Genomic DNA, 9,130 nt, shown 5'->3' with positions numbered 1-9,130 from the left:
AAAAAAAAAAAATATGAGATAAACAGAAACAAAAATAAAATGGAAGATATGAATCTGACTTTATCAATAACATTAAATATGAACAAATTAAACAACTAAAGACACAGATTCTCAGACTAGAAGAAAAAATCCAACTACACACCATCTCTAGAAGATAAACTTTAGATTTAAAGATATAAATGGTTTGAATATAAAAGAATAGAATAAGATATATCATGCAAATAGCCACCACAAAAAGGCTGGAGTGGCTATACCAATATCAAACAAAATGCATATCAAAAACAAAAGAAAACAAAATTTTGTTACCGGAGATAAAGAGGGACATTTAATTTAAAAAAAGTGTTAATCCATCCAGACGATAACAATTAGAAGTTTATAAGCACATAACAGCATCACAAAATACACGAATCAAAAACTTACAGAATTGAATGGGAGAGGGATGAACAGGGGTGCACAGAGGATTTTAGGGAAGTGAAAATTGATATTACAATGACATGATATTACAATGATGGATACATGTCATTATACATTTGTTCAAATCCCTGGAATGTATGACACCAAAAATGAACTCTAATGTAAACTATGAACTTTGGGTGATAATGATGTGTCATTGTAGGTTTATCAATTATAACAAATAGTGGCGCCTGGGTTGCTCAGTCAGTTAAGCATCTAACTCTTCATTTCAGCTCAGGTCATGATCTCAGGGTTGTGAGATCAAGGGCTGTGTTGGGCTTTGCACTCAGTGGGGAGTCTGCTTCTCTCCCTCTTCCTCTTGCTCTGCCCCTATTCCCATGCTCTTGATCTCTCTCTTTCTCTCTCTAAAAATGAACAAATAAAATCTTTAAAAAAGTAACAAATATACCACTTCAGTTGGGATGTTGAAAGCAGAGGAGGCTGTGGGTGCATGGGGGCAGAGGTATAAGGAAAATCTCTGTATAATCCTCTGAATTTTGCTGTGAACCTGAAACTGCTCTAAAAACAAGGTCCTTTAAAAACATGTATCAGAATTGAAGGGAGAAATAGATAATTCACCAATAATAGTTGCGAACTCCTAATACCTCATGTTGAACAATGACTACAAGAACCAGTAAGGTAATCAAACAAAACTTGAACAAAACAATAAACCAAATAGACCTAACAGACATATACAGAGTACTCCACCAAACAATAGTAAGATATACAGTTTTCTTCAGCACACACTGAATTCTCCAGGACAGACCATATGCTAGGCCATAAAACAATCCTTAATTTAAAGGGACTGAATTCAGGAAGGCAAAATAGTGGAGGAGTAGGGGATCCCATTTCAACCGGTCCCTTGAATTAAGCTGGGTACCTAACAAACCACTCTGAACACCCACGAAATCAGCCTGAGATATAAGAATATATATCTGGATCTCTACAAGAAGAAAAACACGGCTTTTTTGAGAGGTAGGATGTGCAGAGTTGTGAATCTGCAGGGAGTTATTGGAAGATTAACAGAAGGGGGAGGGAGCCTCCATAAGCTGGCACCTGGAAAGTGATATAACACTGGAGGGCAAAATTGGAACCCTTAGAAATCTGCTCTAGGGAGAGACATCCCTCTCTGAAATAAAAAGGCAGAATTATAGGTAGAGCATTGTGGGGCTGGGATACAAGAAGCCTCAGAGCCAAAGGGGCAGAGTGCCCAAGCAGTGGAGCCAGGGACCAGCTTAAGGTCAGTGAGCCCAGGAAGGGTCTCTCAGTGGGGATCATCATAAACTGCAAGTCAGGCTGGCTGAGAATCGCTCTTGTCTTGGGCAGCCTAAAAAAAAAACCAAAAACCAAAAAACAAAAACCAGGAGCCTGTCCCAGACCGGGCAAAATATCACAGAATGTTAGCAGCCAGGAAAGGGCTCTAGAGCAGTGCCCAGAAAAGACCCAGGAGATGCGGGTGCCTGTGCAAGCCCAGGCCAAAGGAGGTTTTAGAAGCATAAAGGGCAAGGATTCTCCCAGGCCCCTGGCGGGACCTCTGCGAGAGTCACTGCGGGCTTGCACGGTGGGAGGCTGCAGTTTTCAACAGCACACACAGAAACGGAGACTGTCTTGGAGCATTTAGTGAAGAGAGCAGACTGCGATTTCTCCGCTCTGGGCCAGAGGTTTGGGTGTGGCCATTTTTGCTCTGACCCTCTTGAAGAGGCTTGAAAAGCTGCCAGAGAACAAAAGCACAGTAATCTGGTTCCCAATGAGCCCATCCCCCTGACAAGGGTCAGGGCAACTCCGCACTGGCAGGGCTACCTGAGAAACAGCATGGCGGGCCCCTCCCACAGAAGACGGATTGGAAGAACAAGAGGACGACAGCCCTATGGATCACATAAAATCCCACCACCAGGGAAAATTGTATATTGAGCTCCAGGCGTTGCCTCACAGCTTATTTTTCAGATGATACTCTTTTTCTTTTTATTCTTTCTCTTATGCTTTTCCTCTGTTTTTTCTCTTTATCTTTTTCTCATCTCAACTAGCTGTTTAGTATATCAACTTATATTTCATAGCATATTTTTACACCTATATTTTATGCTTTTTCACTCCTATATTTTTTGTGCTTTCTCACGTCTATATTTTTTATAGATATATGCTTTATTGTAGTCCTTTTTTCACTATTCACTTGTGCTTTCTCACACCTATATTTTTTTCATACCTATATTTTTGTGCTTTTTCACACCTATATTTTTTATAGATATGTACATCATTGTAGTCGTTTTTTCACTATTCAATTTTACCTTTTTATATATACAAGTTTTACTTTCCTAGTAATTTTGAGAAGTAGTGCCCTCTAACAACAGACCAAAATACACCCAGGAACAACTGAAACACACTTCTTTGCCTACACTGAGAGATTATAGCCCTGTTTCCCCTTGCGCTCCTTCTTTTTATTTTTTTTAATTTTATAAATTTTATTCTTGTGTTTCATTTTGGCTTTGTTTTATCAGTGGTGGCTTCCAACCGCTCTGGATTTTCCTAGGGTGCATCTTGCTTGGGTCGTGGTTAATATATTTGACTGTGCTCATTCACTCAACCATCCCTCAACAGAATGACTAGAAGGAGGAACTCCCAAAAAAGAAAAGAAACAGAGACAATGTCATCTGCCACAGATCTAATGGATATGGATATAAGCAAAATGTCAGAGATAGAATTCAGGATAGCAATCATTGAGTCAATATCTAGGCTTGAAAAAAAACATTAATGACAATATAGACTCTCTAAGGACAGAAATAAGATCTTATAAATGCTATGAATAAAATGCAGTCTCAATTGGAAAACAGCCAGGGTAAATGAGGCAGAAGAGAGAATTAGTGATTTAGAAGACAAGCCGATGGAAAACAAGGAAGTGGAGGAAAACAGAGATAGGCTGTTAGTAGCACATGAGAAAAGGATTGCAGAGATTAATGATGCAATGAAACGTTCCAGTGTCAGAAGTATTTGGATACCCGGGGTCAGGTGGAGGGAGAAAGAGAGGGCTAGAAGGTATATTTGAGCAAATTATAGCTTAAAGCTTTCGTAATCTGGGGAAGGAAACAAGCATTCAACTCCAAGAGGCAGAGAGGAACCCTCCCAAAATCAATAAAAATAGATCAACACCCTGACATATAATAGTGAAGCTTGCAAGTTTACAGCCCAGGAAACAATCTGGAGAATAGCCAGGGAGAGGAGATTCCTTACATATGGAGGGAAGAATATCAGAATAACATCAGATCTGTCCACAGAAACCTGGCAAGCCAGAAAGGGCTGGCAAGACATATTCAGGGTATTAAATGAGAAGAACATGCAGCCAAAAATACTTTATCTAGCAAGGCTGTCATACAGAATGGATGGAGAGATAAAGAGCTTTCAGAATAGGCAGAAACTGAAAGAACATGAGACCTACAAGGCAGCCTGAAAGAAATATTAAGGGGGATTCCATAAATAAAGAAAGACCCCAAGACTCACGTAGACCAGAAAGAAACAGAAAATCTATAGAAACAGGGATTTTACAGGCAATACAATGGCACTAAATTCATATCTTTCAATAGTCACTCTAAATGTAAATGGGCTAAATGTTCCCATCAAAAGAAACAGGGTTGCAGATTGTATAAAAAAGCAAGACCCATCCATATGTTGTCTACTAGAAACTCATGTTGAATGTAAAGCACCTCCAGATTGAAAGTGAGGGGATGGAGAACCATCTACCACACTAATGGACCTCAAAAGAAAGCTAAGGTAGCAATCCTCATATCAGACAAATCAGATTTTAAAACAAAGACCATAATAAGAGATGTAGAGGGAGCTTTCCTTCTGTTTCTATTTTTTGAAATAGCTTTAGGAGAATAGGTATTATTTCTTCTTTGAATGTTTGGTAGAATTCCCCAGGAAAACCATCCGGGCCTGGAGTTTTGTTATTTGGAAGGTTGTTTATCACTGACTCAATTTCTTCATAATTAATTGGCCTGTTTAAGGAATCAATTTCTTCCGGTTTCAATCTTGGTAGTTTATAGGTTTCCAGGAAGGATTCCATCTCTTCCAGATTGCTTAGTTTATTGGCATATAGCTGTTGATAAAAATTTCTAATAATCCTTCCAATTTCAATGGTGCTCGTCGTGACCTCTCCTTTTTCATTCATAATTTTAATAATCTGGGTCCTTTCTCTTTTCTTTTGGATAAGTCTTGCCAGTGGTCTGTCAATTTTATTGATTCTCTCAAAGAACCAGCTCCTAGTCCTGTTGATCTGCTCTACTGTACTTCTGGTTTCTGTTTGATTGATTTCAGCTCTAATTTTGGTCAACTGCTTCCTCGTGCGTGGATTAGGCCTGTCCCTCTGTTGCTGTTCCAGCTTCTTGAGGTGAGAATATAAAAACTGCATTTTAGATTTTTCTATTCTTTTGAGTGAGGCTTGGATGGCTATGTATTTTCCCCTTAGGACTGCCTTTGCAGTATCCCATAGGTTTTGGACTGTTGTGTTTTCATTCTCGTTGGTCTCCATAAATTGTTTAAATTGATTTGGACACTATATTATACTTAAAGGGTCTATCCAACAAGAAGATCTAATAATTGTAAATATCTATGCCCCCAACACAGGAGCAGCCAAATTATATAAACCAATTAACAATCAAAATAAATAAACATATTGATGATAATACATTAACAGGAGGAGACGTCAACATTCCCCTTACAGCAATGGACAGATCATCTAAGCAGAAGATCAACAAAGAAACAAGAACTTTGAATGACACATTGGACCAGATGGACTTCATAGATATGTATAGAGCCTTCCACCCTAAAACAACAAAATACTGATTCTTCTTGAACGCACATGGAACTTTCTCCAGAATAGACCACTTACTGGGTCACAAATCAAGTTTCAACCAATACCAAAAGACTGAAATTATTCCCTTCATATTTTCAGACCACAGTGCTTTGAAACTGGAACTCAATCACAAGAAAAAATTTGGAAGGAATTCAAACACTTGGAAGTTAAAGAGCATCCTCCTAAAGAATGATTGGGTCAACCAGGAAATTAAAGAACTTAAGCAATTCATGGAAACTAATGAGAATGAAAACACACTGGTCCAAAACCTATGGGATATTACAAAGGCGGTCCTAAGGGGGAAATACATAGCCATCCAAGCCTCTCTCAAAAAAAGTAGAAAAATCCCAAATGAACAAGCTAACACTATGCCTAAATGACCTGGAGAAAGAACAGCAAATAAGGCATAATAAACCAAACAGGAGAAGAGAAACAATAAAGATTAGAGCAGAAATCAATGAAATAGAAACAAGAAAAACAGTAGAACAGATCAACAAAACTAAAAGCTGGTTCTTTGAAAGAATAATAAGATGAATAAACCTCTGGTCAGACTTAGCCAAAAGAAAAGAGAAAGGACATAAATCAATAAAATCATGAATGAAAGGGAAGAGATCACAACTAACACCAAGGAAATAAAAACAATTATTAGAAATTATTACCAGCAACTATATGCCATCAAATTAAGCAAACTGGAAGAAATGGATGCCTTCCTGGAATCTTATAAACTGCCAACACTGAAACAGAAACAAATAGACAACCTGAATGGACCAATAGCCAGTAACAAAATTGAAGACCAAGTTATTCACTGTTTATTTTACTATATCTTTTCATGAACCTTCCTCTTACTTACATAGGAAGATACTGATGATGAAGTGTAACTAATTTCCTATATTTTAACTCCTCACTGAATTAGCTTATGTAATTCAAGTTTCATTACACCCAGTTTTTGTATATTTATAAACCAGAGAAAATAAGTTCTGTATTGGAAATTCTGACAGATATTTAACTATGGAACCATGAATTCTGACACTGTTATTATAGTTAAAGATGTATTAAACATTTCACTTATGAAGTGTCAAGCAACAAGCTGCATGAATCAGAGTACTGCTGAAGAACATTATTGGTAATCAGATCTGCTGAAAACAAAGCTGAATGACAGTAAGCTTCTTAGTTCAGGAGGCCAAATATGACAAGAGACTTTTATTCAGTAAAAATAAGATATGTAGTATCTCTCATCCCTTGTATCTGTCTGGAAGATTAAAAGGGCAGAGTGAAAACAGTCTTGCTTGATTACACAGCTTTTGGTTTTGATTTGCTCAGAAAGAAATTAACATACACAGTTCTTTCATGAATTTAATATTTTTCTCATTGTGGCATTGCTTATAGCATGCGCTAAAACAATAATAAAATAAAACAAGCATTTCTCCAGAAGAATAGACGCATGCCTGTTTGGCTCATCACTATATTCTTCAGTTAGAAAAACCTGAATTCAGTCAAGATTCTTATATTTAAAAGCTATGCGAAAATGGTTTAATTATCAACTTTTGCACTTCGGTTTTCCCATTTGTAAAATGGGGATGTTATCCACCTTACAGAGATCCTGTAACAATATGGGCAAAACATGGTAACAGGCATACAACAGTGACCCAATGTTAATTCTGTTGTTCTGTTAGATAATTTTATGTGTTTTATGTCCTGCTGCAAAGTCAACTCAATTATCAAATGAGCTATGAGATATTTGTGGCCCAACCTTCAAGATCCCTGATTCAAACTGGGTGTGCCAATGCCCAGGGATTAGAGCCCCAGACATTCCCAGTTCTAAGAAGCACTGATAGGGTAGTCATAACCTACACTCTGAATGGATTGAATTACATAGCAGCCCTGGCAAAGAATGGGTAGAGGAAATTGGCACAAGGGTGACTCTATGTGGGGAGTACATTATACTGTAGATATAATGTTTTAATGAGGGGGTAAGCTGCCTTGGCCATCCATTATTTTCCTTGCACAAAACACTACATTTTCTAGAGAATTCCTGGGATCTAAGCCATTGATAACATTGTATAAAATTGCTCACCTCAACAAAGAAAAGCTTTTGTCCATTGTGCTTAACTGTGGGAAACCCTCTTGTTCTCTACTCCTCCAGAAAGTGGGAGTGTGGTCTTGAATCTCTGCTTAAAACTGGAAGTTTATAATGGTTACTTTTTGTTTCATATTGAAGTATAACTGACAATGCTGTATTAGGTTCAGGTATATGACATATTGTTTAGACAATTCTATACATTACTCAACGTTCAACACCATCTGTCACTACACATTATGACATATTACTGACTATATTGACTATTTCTATGATGTTTATTTTTTTAACTGGAAGTTTGTACCTCATAATCCCCTCAAAATCATAAAAACAACAATCTGATTTAAAAATAGGTAGAAAACCTGAATAAACATTTTTTCAGAGACATACGGATAACAGTCACACGGAAAGATCCCTCAGCCATCATCAGGAAAATACAAATATCCACAATGATGTATCATCTCACACCAGTCAGAATGGCTAGTATCAAAAAGACAAGAAATAACAAGTGTTGGCAAGGATATGAAGAAAAGGGAACATTTGTGCACTGTCAGTGGTAAAGTAAATTGGTGCAACCACTGTGGAAAACAATATGGAGGTTCCTCAAAAAATTAGAAATAAAAATACATTATGATCTGAACAAAAATATGAAAATACTAACTTGAAAAGTTATATGCATGCCTATGTTTATTGCAACCTTATTTACAATAGCTAAGATATGGAGGCAACACAAGTGTCCATCAATAGATGAATGGGCTAAGAAGATGTTATACACACACACACACACACACACACCGGAATATTAATCAGCCATAAAAAAGAATGGCATCTTGCCATTTGTGACAACATGGATGGATCTAAAGGGTAGTATGCTAATTTAAATAAGTTAGACAGAGAAAGGCAAATCTAAAAAAAAAACAAAAACAAAAAACAGGGACACCTGGGTGGCTCAGTCAGTTAAGCATCTGCCTTCGGCTCAGGTCATGATCCTAGAAGCCCAGGATTGAGCCCCACATTGGGCTTCATGCTCAGAGGGGAGTCTGCTTCTCCCTCTCTCTTCTGCCCCTCCCCCCACTACTGGCTTGCTCTCTCTCTCTCAAATAAATAAATTCTTTTAAAAAATAAATAAATAAAATTTAAAAAACAAAAACAAATGGACAAACCAAAAAACAAACAAACAAACAAACAGCAACAACAAAAAAACAGACTCTTAAATACAGAGAAGAAACTAGTGGTTGCCAGAGAAGAGGTGGGTGAGCAAAATAGATGTGGGGGTTATTTTTATGTGTTAAATTGGTTAGGTCAGGGTACTCAGATATTTGATCAAGCACCAGTCTGGATATTGGGATGAAGGTATATTTTGGATAAGATTAAAATTCAAATCAGTGGACTCTGAGTAAAGCAAATTATCCTACATTATGTGGGTGGTCTTCATCCAATTAGTTCAAGGCCTTAAGGAAAGAAGACTGAGGTCCCTCAAAAAGCAAGGAATTCTGCTTCCAGATTGCTTTCAACTCTTGCAACATCAACACACCACCTTGTATTGCCAGCCTTTAAGCCTGCCCTGCAAAATTTGGATTTTCCAGGCACCTCAATTACATGAGCCAATTCCTTAAAATAAATCTCTGTCTCTCCTTCTTTCACTATCTCTCCGTACACCCCTCTCTCTCCCTCTTTCCCTCTCCCTCTTCCTCTGTCTCTTTCTATAAATAGGTAGATAGGTAGATAGATAGATAGATAGATAGATAGATAGATAG

This window comes from Ursus maritimus, assembly GCF_017311325.1.
Source record: "Ursus maritimus isolate PB19 chromosome X unlocalized genomic scaffold, ASM1731132v1 scaffold_X1, whole genome shotgun sequence".
Classification (NCBI taxonomy): domain Eukaryota; kingdom Metazoa; phylum Chordata; class Mammalia; order Carnivora; family Ursidae; genus Ursus; species Ursus maritimus.
Note: the sequence above shows the minus strand (reverse complement) of the source record.